General features: G+C 43.1%; 1 protein-coding gene and 1 pseudogene across 7 annotated transcripts in view; both read left to right on the top strand.

Annotated features, from left to right (window-relative positions):
* MAMLD1 (mastermind like domain containing 1) overlaps nucleotides 1-11,045 on the top strand; it is a 55,599-nt gene that overhangs the window by 25,507 nt on the left and 19,047 nt on the right. The gene's annotated exons all lie outside the window — the stretch shown is intronic.
* LOC112485459 lies at nucleotides 3,211-3,327 on the top strand (annotated as a pseudogene).

Here is an 11,045-nt window from a genome sequence, read left to right as displayed (position 1 = left end):
GGCCTCTGGGGGAAGCTCTAGCTACACTAAGGAAGGATGGGGGTGGGATGGGATGAGTCATGTTTCAAAGAGCCCATGAGTCCTGTCCGAGTGGGGCGTTGCCCTGTTCATATCATCTCCACCAGACGTGACAATATTTTCCTGAATAAGCATCTTTATTTTATATTTAAGCACGATTGTCCATACAAGCTTAGTTTTCCCTTTCTTTCTAAATTGGGCCTCAAAGAGCTATTTACTTTGAGGAAACTTGTTTTAGCTGCTTTGGGAAGAAATATAATTAGACATAGTGTAACATGCATTTAAAAAATGTAGGGACCAATGTCTTGGTGTTGAATAAGTTTTGTTTTAACTTCTTTCTCTGAAATGCCAGGAAATGAAACTCCATAGGCTGTTGAATTGGGGAAATGCAGGCTCAGCACTTGGTACTAATGTTACCAAGAAGCAGATTTTTTTTTTCAGTTTCTTTTCAGTTTCTGAGAACCAGTAATGATCCTCCACCTCAATGCTATGTTCCTTTTTCAAAAAGCAGAAATTTAAAATGCCAGCCCCTCAAACATCAATCTTTCTTTTCTGTCAGAAGTTGAAGAATGAGTGAGATGACACATTGCAATGAGATAGCATTTTAGCTCTGGAGTAGCCATCTACCACTCAGTGAGGTCAACACCAAAATTTACAGGGATGCAAGAATCCCCCTTAATACAGATGCCCGAATAATGCAGATCAATCCATATAGTTTTGTAATTGCTTAGCAATTTACTTATGAAAGCTGAAAAGGCAACCATTTCCGGGAACCTTCCTATCAGGATTTTTGTTTTGTTTTTTGTTTGTTCATTTTCTCTTAACATACCTGAAGGTAAACAATGAACTGTTCTGAAGTTGGAGTGCCCAAACTGAGACATTTTTAAAGCAAAGTGTATAAATTATTTTATACGAAGTTCATTGAAACAACCTGCTTATTTGTCACTGTAAAGCAAGGAAAGGAATCTCATTTCCATTTCCAAAGAGTAGAAGAGAAGAGGGCAGAAATGAATCATTCTGTTGTGCTCCTTTAAACTGCAGCTCCACATGAACGTGTACAAACCCAAAATGTAGACCAGCACATGGAGAAGGAGTCCCATTCCAGGTTATGTATGGCCCCAAGTGAAAAGTTAGCAAAATTTTTAAAATGTCTAGGGCAGATGGAAAGTCGTAGTGGACTTGCTCCGTTCAGCGGTGGCCCTAACACCTGCCTTCAGCATTGTCACTGAGTGCAGGAGTAGATGGCGCCAGAGGGGCCATGTGCATCAGAGATGTAACCCATCCAGGCGAGCAAGGGAACGCGTGAAGAGGGCTCAGCTGAACCCCTCCTTTCCTTCATGCACCCTCCCCAGCTTCTCTCTCTCAAATTCATTAATGGCCCCATATCGCAGATTTATGGAAAGCTCTCCTGACTCCATTGTACTTTTAGCCTCCACCGTCCCTCGGGGATTGACAAATCTCACAACCAGGGCCGGCAACATAATGCAATCACGTGTGTGCTCTGGCCTGGCTACTTGTGAACTTGAAGAGAGCAACAGAAGGTAGAACACTGCTCACAGTTAAAGCACCCCACTCCCCATCCCTCAAAGAAAGACCTGCTTTTTCCTGGGGAGTTGAAAAGTTTTGGTTTTTATTAGATTTCAATAATTTGCACACGATGACAAACCCTGCTTTGTTTTATCATGTTCTGTCATTAGATGAGGGCTTACCTTGTTAGTTTCTCCTGTCAAAAGCAGTAAGGTTTTTGAAAGCTAAAAGCAACGTAAAGATAGAAAAGGATCACACTTCTTCTGTAGGCTCATGTCTGTGGCCATGCCGAGAGCCCATGGATGCCCCTAGTAGAGCCGGCCCTGCCTCCTGACCCCCGATGGAATAGCAGCTTCTAAGACAGAGTGAAATAAAGGCATGGCATTGATCAATTTCTTCCATACTTTGGTTTTTCTCCCCATGTCAAGCAAGTTTCATGTTAGATTAGAAAATATACAACTTGGAATGCACAGAGCCCACAGACCTTGATTCGGTTATTGGAGCTAAGTACACAGGAAAACGGGAGGTGGGAACTTCAGGAAATTATCATGTAGCCCTGAAGGCCTGAGAGATGCATACCCCTACTTCATCAGAAATCATTCCAACTCTTGCTCTGCTTTGGGGAGCTTTGGACTTAAGGCTAAACACACAGGTTTAACCTGACTTCCCCCTCTGTTGCCTGCTACGATGTTCAGTCTTTGAATAGAGGAGGTGAGCATAGTTGTGGGGACCCAGAGTATTTTACAGGCCCATGTCTGGGTAGCACATGAAGAGGATTTGTCAAAGCCAGCTGACTCGTTAGAACAATAGATGAAGGTGGACTTCTCACTGCAGTTTTGAGTAATGATCATTTATTTCCATGTGACAAAGCTTTGGAAGGTGTGGGAGGCCCCAACCATTTTCAGAAATGAGCTCTGAAAAATATGAACAAACAAAGCACTCAAATATGGCTTTCTAATTCCATGTCCTCAAAAACTATAAAAAATTGACACCCATTAGGATGGCTATTACTTTTTTAAAAATCGGCTATTGGCAAGGATGCGAAAATATTCGAAAGCTGTACTGATAATGGGAATGTAAAATGGTGCAGCCACTATGGAAAACCATAAGGTGGTTCTTCAAAGAATTGGGCATAGAATTACCATATGACCCAGCAATTCTACTCTTAGGTATATACCCAAGAGAATTGAACGTAGGGTCTTGGACAGATATCCGTCCACCCATGTCCATAGCAGCATTATTAACAATAACCCAAAGATGGAAAAAACCCAAATGCCCATCAACTTGTGAATGGATAAACAAAATGCAGTATGTTCATATTACGGAATAGTATTCAGTCTTCAAAAGGAAGGAAATTCTGACACGTGTTACAGCATAGATGAACCTAGAAGACATGATGCTCAGTAATAAGCCAAACGGAAAAGGGCAAATACTGGGCGATTCCACTTCTATGAGGTCCATAGAAGAGTCAAATTCATAGGAACAGAAAGCAGAATGGTGGGTGCCTGGGGTTGGGGAGAGAGAGAATGGGGAGTTAGTGTTTAATGGGGACAGAGTTTCAGTTTGAGATGATGAAAAAGTTCTGGCGATGGATGGTGGTGATGGTCATATAACACTGTGAGTGTACCTAACGCCATACTGTGCGCTTAAAATGGTTAAAATGTGTCTGTAGCCGTGCCACCCTGAACGTGCTAATCCCGTCTGATCTCAGAAGCTAAGCAGGGTCGGGCCTGGTTAGTACTTGGATGGAAGACCACCTAGGAAAACCAGGTGCTTATAGGAGTAAACAATAAAAAATAAGGGATTGTAAGGCGACAAGGTCCTTGCAATCTGTGAGGTCAACCAAGGGTTGCCTTGCCTTTAAATAAACAAACAAATAAATAAATAAATATTGTTTGTTTATTTATTTATTTATTTAATACAATGGTTAAAACGGCAACTTTTACCACAATAAATAAAAGAAAAACTGAAGTTTAAAACACTCACTAATCCTCCCCTAATCAAAAGCAATATTTGATTTTCAAGTCACATTAACGCGTGATGTAAAGGCAGCAGCAAGCTGGGCTGCCTCCTCTATCTCAGAGAGAGAAGCTGTGTTGGCCGCATGCATGCTCATCGTTTGTGTGGGCCAGCTGGGTTTCCTGGACGTCTTAGTGAAATGCATGCATGTGAAACGCTCGCGATAGGGTTCTTGGGCATCACCAGTGCTTAGAAATAACTTTCCTGGTAAATTGAATACAATTTCTGTCCTTTTCTGGGCGTTTTGGAGAAATGACAACATGTGGGTGGGGGAACAAAGAAATGACTGTACACAGGAAGGGACATTATTTCTGCTTCTGAATGGGATAAGAAACCCCACTTGCTTCATTGGTTCTCTGGTGCATCTGCAAGTCTGGAAACACTAGGATGACTCACAGTTCGCTGATTAATACAAAAGCCAACAAAATACTGTTAAGGACTCGCTGTCTTTGACTAGCTTTCTGTGCATACTTTCCCTCTGGGGCAAGTGCTAGGCTCTGGGGTAGAGTTCTGGAAAAGGTTAAGGATCTGAACTACAGTGAGAACCAGCTTCTAAGGTCTTGACCACTGGCTCAAAGTAGAAAGCAAGAACCTCTGACCAAGGCCCAAATACCTTCTGTGAAGTTAACACACCTGGTCATTGTGTCCCTACCCATACCCCCAACTCCCAAGACCTTTGGTTTCTGTCTTTCGGGGCCTGGTGATGTCCACTTTTTAATGAGAGTTATTTGTATTTTGTTTGTACCCCCACTAGTTAGCAGACTTCTCAGGCACAAGGAGATGTCTTATTTAGCTTGGTAAAACTGAGCCGAATGACTCTTTGAATGAATGAATGGAAGAATGCAAGAAGGAATGAACCGATAAGTAAATTGCATCTGCTAGCCTTTACAGAATTAAGCTCTTGAGACTCTTTTGAGTGTTTTAGAGTAATCATTGATAGAACCTCCCAATCTTCAAGGCCTTGGAGGCCAATGAACTCATATTCCTGCATTGGGCTGAAGGGAGGACTCTGCATCTGCACGTAGGGCCCCCACCCCCTGACCATGACACAGTTTTCTGGTCCACTGGGGCTTTTGCTCTTCTGTAGCCCTTGGGAAACACTCGTCTACCACTCTGTAAGTGTGATACCTGAATGCATGTGATTTCTTCAACTTCCAACAAATGAACAGTTGTATACCTCCAGTGGTATTTTGTACTGGTTGTACTGTTGTGGAGGTAATGGTGGTTTTATGCATTTTAGAAGGACAAAACTGGCTGTCATTTCACATACCATAGTGACAGCAGCACATGATATAAGAAAGCAAAAAAAAAAAAAAAGAACTGGCTTAGAAATTCAGGCCACTCATTCCATTGTTTTTTTTCCCCCAGTTAAGATTCATTCGTGCCACTCTGCGCCAACACCAATATTCCTAACATAAGCCAATCGATTTCACTCAGTCCTGAGAGCAGCGAGTGGTCTGCACTCACACACAGTTCTTTCTTTCTTTTTTTTTTCGACTAGCACAGCATTAAGCAAACATGTTTTGAAGGCTGTTCAGCATATGTTCTTCTATCAGGCTTAAAATATAACTTAAAAGGACACTCGGTTGTATTTGAATAAGCTGCCATCATTGGTTTAAAATTGTTTGAAAGAACATTAAGAGGTTTATTTTACCAGTTCGTGAGCAGAGATTTTTTACACCCTTTGTGGAAATGATCTTTCAGAGGTTTTGTTTGGATTTGTCTGTTTTTTGCCATTTGACAGCTATATTGTTAGTCTCTTTTATTTGCTTTATTAACTTTCATTTGCGAGTGTCTTCTTCAGTAGAATAATTACATCACAAGAATATTCCTTCCCACCACCCCCCAGAAAAGTCTCCTGCCTTCACTTATTGCTCTGTTAAGTGCTGTAGTTCAAGGTTGATAAAGATTAAAGGAGCCGAATGGGGTGAAATATGGCCTTGACCATGTTGATTCCCTCTGAGCTCTTATAGCTCTAGAATCACACAGGTCTGTTCTGCCTGGCTCTTTCCTCAGCAGCTGGTGAGCAGGACAGCTCTTCTGAGCTCTGTCATTACATCATTACCCCACACTGCGAAAGGCACGATTGTAATGGAGGACCTGTCCCTTGATAAAAACTATGTTAGTTGGCTTTTGGAATGACGCCATGGCCTCAAGAACTTATCAGATTCAACTAACTGTCTGCTGCAAGCAGGAAATCTGTTTGTGACTTGTCAGAGCTAGATTGACATCCAGTTTAAGGTTTGGAATTCTTCTCCATGCTCCATTTTTGAGACAGACTACAAAATCTTGATGTTGATCAACATTCTAATCCAATATGCTCCACCAGACTTCAGAGCCCTTTAGAGATTTAAAGACATCTGTGATGTTCCCACTGCTTCTTCTCTCTCCTGCCCAATTCTTTGCCCTAATTAATCCTTGCCGCTTGCCTCTGAACTGACAGTACAGGGCATCGGAGTGCATAAGGCTCTACTAGACTGACCAAAATGCTGCAGGTGCATCAACCTTGGCACAGAGGAGAGCATGAGTTTCACTCCCCTTGTTCCCAACAATACTGCTTTGTTCCCGCCCCCCTAAATCTCACTTACAGCGGTGGCAGCCACATCCTCCATCTGCCCTGCCTGAGCTCATTGTCCAGGCAGACTCCAGCTTATAATTCCCCACTTCCAGAAGAGGTTCTTGTAAACTAAGTATTTCTCTGTAATCCTGCGCTTGATTCGTGTCTATTTCCAACTCTCCTGGTAGATGAAGTTTTCAATATAATATTGGACTAGGATTGAGAAAGAGAATGAACCCTCATGGTTGTTTCTAGAGCCATCAGCATCCTACTCAGAAACACCTCTTACAGGATTTTAATTTTCGTTTACAGTTATTACTTCTGAAATCAAATCTCAACTTCTGGTATGTTCTTGGACTTTTCAAAGGATTTAAAAATTCAGGAGCTTGGTGCCAATTATTGCTTTCAGGAGCTAGCGCTGCCTATTTTCTATAGATGGATTCCAGTTTGGATCATCAATTATTTTCTTCACAGAAACCCACAAAGTACATATTCGGGTTTGCATTGGAATTGAATGTGATCTAGAAATCCTTAATGTTGTTAAGCTAGGCTATTGCTTCTAAAATGTGTATCACATCCAACTAATGCAAAAGAGAGTATTTAAGAGCTTGAGTACCACACTTGAGATCTGAATGAAGAGCCCAAGTTTGCGATATTTGATCCGCACTTGATGTGTTTGCTGGAGCATGTTGTACAGACAGGTCAGGTGCGTTGGATTTCTCTTCAAATGAATGGGTCTGTGGATAAAGGAACATGACTTAGGCTGAACAGGATTCAACAGGCCCCGTGCTTCGTTATCAGAAATGGGATGCTCTCCCGTGTGAGGCTGGAAGTATTATGTAGTCCTCGTTAACTCGGAGGTCTGAGGGGCCAGGCTAGATCCTTTATCAGTTTAGATGTATTGAGTCGCAAGTAGCAGAAACACCAGTTCACATTGGCTTAAACAATAAAAGGAATTTAACGGCTCCTGTAAGTAGAGGTCCTGTGGTTGGGCAGATTTCAGGGGTGGTTTCAATCAACAGCTCAACAGTGTCACCAATGAACCTGTTTCTTACCAGCTATCTAGTCTGCCTTCTGTAGCATTAGCTTCATCCTAAGGCTGGCTCCCCCTAGTGGGCACACAATAGCTGCCAGCAACTCTAGGGGCTATAAGCTTTCCCCTTCCCTGAGCCAGGGGAACAGGAGAGAGTGTTGCTTCTAGAAGCTCTGTCAAAAGAGCAAAGAAACTTCTTTACCAGAACCCCCCGGAACTTTGGGCATAGTAGCCTGAATGAATCACATAGCTACTTTGCTGCTTCGTATAAGCTGAGCTGAGTACCCCACCTCTAGAACCCTAGGTGGTACCAGGTTTCCTCAAAGCATATAGGCAGTATGGGGCAAGCGAGACTACCTGAATGAAAACTGAAGAAGGCATCCAGAGAAGGAAGACTATGTGTTGGCTAAGCAACCAACTATGTTTTCTACAATCAACCTCTTTGGCCATCCACATTCATAGTCTCCCTCCTTCCCATGAGTATGCCTCCCAAAGTGGTCATCCCACAGAAAACCTATTTACTCCTTCCCCAGAGTGGTTCAGCTCCAATCTAGAAACTCTGGGTAACGTGCAGTCCTGTCAGTTTCATCACTACCTAGCTCTTCATGTTCCAGGGTTCCCGGGGCAGTGGGAGTTCAGCAAGGTCATGAAATGCCTGGCCCCAAGTAACCACTTGAGTCTCCTGTCTTCTGGCTCAGACTCCATACTTGCACCTTCTGCATCATGAAGCAGACAGACAGTTTCAGATCTGGGAATGGGATATGAGCTTTGTACACTCTTTATAGTTTAGCGCCATTGCTATAACTCTCTTATTAAATATGTGTATAATTAAATCAAACCAAACTCTTAAAAAGATTTATTTAGAGAAGACAGATTATTTACTGTAAAGAGTGTCTACGAACTGACTAAAAGTATATCCTGAAAATGTTGACTTTGAAGACTGTCCTGAGTTTAATGTAACTGATCAATCCCAATCTCATCAGATGATCACACATCAGAAATGATGTCATTTGCCCAGACACAGTGGTAGATTATATTTCTTGCCTTTTCGGTTCCCAGAGCTGGTCCTTGTTCCTTCAAAGCGGACCCATAATCTACGAGGCCCTGATGAGGGAGAGAGAACAGTCTGGTGGAGATCAGGACAGTCTCCATAGGGGGACAGTGTACTGTGCTGACTGAGGGCTGCTGGACTTGGCAGGTGGAGACAGTCAGAAGTCTTGACTGAAGCCCAAGTTAGCCAGAAATCTTGGGAAGGGAGACTTGTCCAAGTTTCCCCATGACTTGCATTGTCTTTTTTTAAAACATCCAATTCATGACTGGGGTGAGGAAGGGAAAACAACAGAAAAAGATATCTAGCCCAAGAAATCTACAGAAACTACAGTGAAGCTCAGACAGAAATTAACTCTCTGAGCTCTGAGCCACGTGCTTAAGGGAAGAGATGGGAGGGTGCTTCACATGTCACTCATCGCTCACCTTGGTCGTTTGCTGGGTCAGCGTGGGGGGTGGCAGAAGAGTAAGAAAAAAGTTGTTTTTTGTGTATTTTTGCAGATAGAAGAGCCACGGAGTCAAGTATTCCTTTGTATCTGTTTGAGTCTGCCAAAAGGCAGACACCAGTATGAGGTTAGACGTGTAAGATATGGATTGGGGGAAAAGCCTGTGAAGGTTAAAGGAGAGGGAGCAAGAGAAGGTAGGGAGAGCCTCAGACTACAATGCAGGTGGTCTGGTCCGTGGGGTAAGAAGAGGAGTCTCTAACCATGGTGCCCCTCCAGAAACGGTTCAGCCAGGCCAATGGAGAGTCTTTAAGCCAAAGTTATCATCAGAGGACTCCTGCATCTCACAGGAGTGGGGCCTGCATTCGTACACCCATCATGTTCAGTCATTGGTTGGGAGCGGGGCCCGGGCCAAATGCAATAACAGATTTAAGGGGATGGTTTCTGGGAGGCTATCAGTCAATTATGCTCCCTGTGGCAGGAGATCTGAACAGCCATTAGTATGGCTAGTACATCCTTGCTTCAGTAGCTGTGGCTGGGAAGGCCATTTCCCAGGTCCCTGGTGTACAGTAGATAGATACTCTCAGTGAGAATCACAGACAGATTGAAAGAGGTCAGCTCTGTATGGGACACTCTCTTCTGTCCTCTCCTTCCTCATGCCATGGGCTTTTCATATAGATATGTCTTTACCAGACTGCTCATTAAAGCTGTGTAGTCTAGCTTTCACCCTCCTCTTCCCTGTTCCTGGCATTCAGACCAGGGATTGCTGAAACTAGAAAGAAAGTGTCTGGATGGGTCTATGAAAACCAGATGAGATAAGAGGCTTCCTTTAGGATACAGGAGTTGTAAGAAGGCACCGTGGGCTGGAGATCAGGAGTCTTGGGTTCTAGTTTGCTCTGAGTTGGGACAAGGCCCTTCCCTACTGCAAGCCTCAGTGTCCACACTTATCAAGTAGGGAGTTGATGGCAACCAGTGTCTCTCAGAGGATGACATTGCAGGGCTTCACTTCTAGAGACTGCGTCCCTGCAAGACAGTGGTGATAGATGCTCTCTGAAAGCCTCTCCGACTCTTGGACTCTGTCTTTAACTTACTTGACAATCTTTTTTCCCCATTTTTTTTATTGTGGTAAAATACGCATAACATAACATTTACTATCTTAACCATTTTTAAGCATACAGTTAAGTGGTATTTACACACACACTATTGTGTAACCGCCAGCACCCTCCATCTCTAGAACTCCTTTTAATATCGCAATACTGAAACTCTGTCCCCACTAAACAATAACTCCCCACTTACCTGACAGGGGAGATAGTACCATCACAAAGGTGGTTTTCACAAGGCAAGGCGTGTCCATTGCCTGGCAATCTTGAGCAAGCCATGGACCTCCCGTACATCTACAGAAAATGATGAATAGGTGATTTCTCCTCAAGCTACAAAAAATGCTAGGGCAGTAAGGAGAGGAGTAGCCCTAGGGAGACAGAATGAGTCAGAAGAAGACAGAAGATGAGGCTTTCAGTAAAAGGAAAGCAGAGAACAATGATGCCCCGCCTCCCATACAGGTAGAGAAGGAAGGAGACCAGATAGGTAGCTATGAGAGAGAGGAGTAGCAGGAGAACACGAGTTCATTGCTGGTTGGAATGCTAGAATATCTACGTTTGCATCTCTGAGGATAAAATCTGCGGGAAGAAAACCCCAAATCCTGAGCCTTGGAACTGTTGACATTCTTGATAAGACTCAGAGACCAAACACCAGGCCAACCCTAAATCCCATGAAGAGTGAGCTGAGCTAGGTCCTTGTAGCTTTGACCCCTACCTTAATCCCTTATGACTAGAGTGTCTCCAGAAAGAGCTGGGAATGACAGCAAAAAAGAAAAGAAAATCAAAACTCCAAAGCAACTTTTTTTTGACAGATTAGCTATTGATTTTTAGTTTTATTTATTTTTTAATTAAGTTTATTGGGGTAACGTTGGTTAATATAATTAAATGATTTTCAGGTGTACATTATAATTTGACATCTGTATATTCTATTGCGTGTTTACCACGCAAAGTCCAGTTTCCTTCAGCTGCCATATGTTTGATCCCCTTTACCCACTTCGCCCTCCCCTACCCCCCTATTATTTGATCCCCTTTACACCGTCTACCTCTTCCCTCCTCCCCTACCCCCTACTCTCTGGTAACCACTAGTCCATTGTCCATGTCCTTGAGTCTCCGTTTGTCCTGTTCATTTGTTTCTTTTAGGTTTATATCCCACATATAAGTGATATCATGTGATTTTCTACTTTTTCTGTCTGGCTTATTTCGTTTAGCATGATTATCTCAAGTTCCATCCATGTTGTCGCAAATGGCAGTATTTCATTTCTTCTTATGGCTGAATAATATTCCATTGTATATGTGTACCACAG

Source organism: Pteropus alecto, unplaced genomic scaffold (genome assembly GCF_000325575.1).
Source record: "Pteropus alecto unplaced genomic scaffold, ASM32557v1 scaffold341, whole genome shotgun sequence".
NCBI lineage: Eukaryota > Metazoa > Chordata > Mammalia > Chiroptera > Pteropodidae > Pteropus > Pteropus alecto.
The sequence above is the reverse complement of the archived record's forward strand: the minus strand, read 5'-3'. Positions and strand labels throughout refer to the sequence as shown.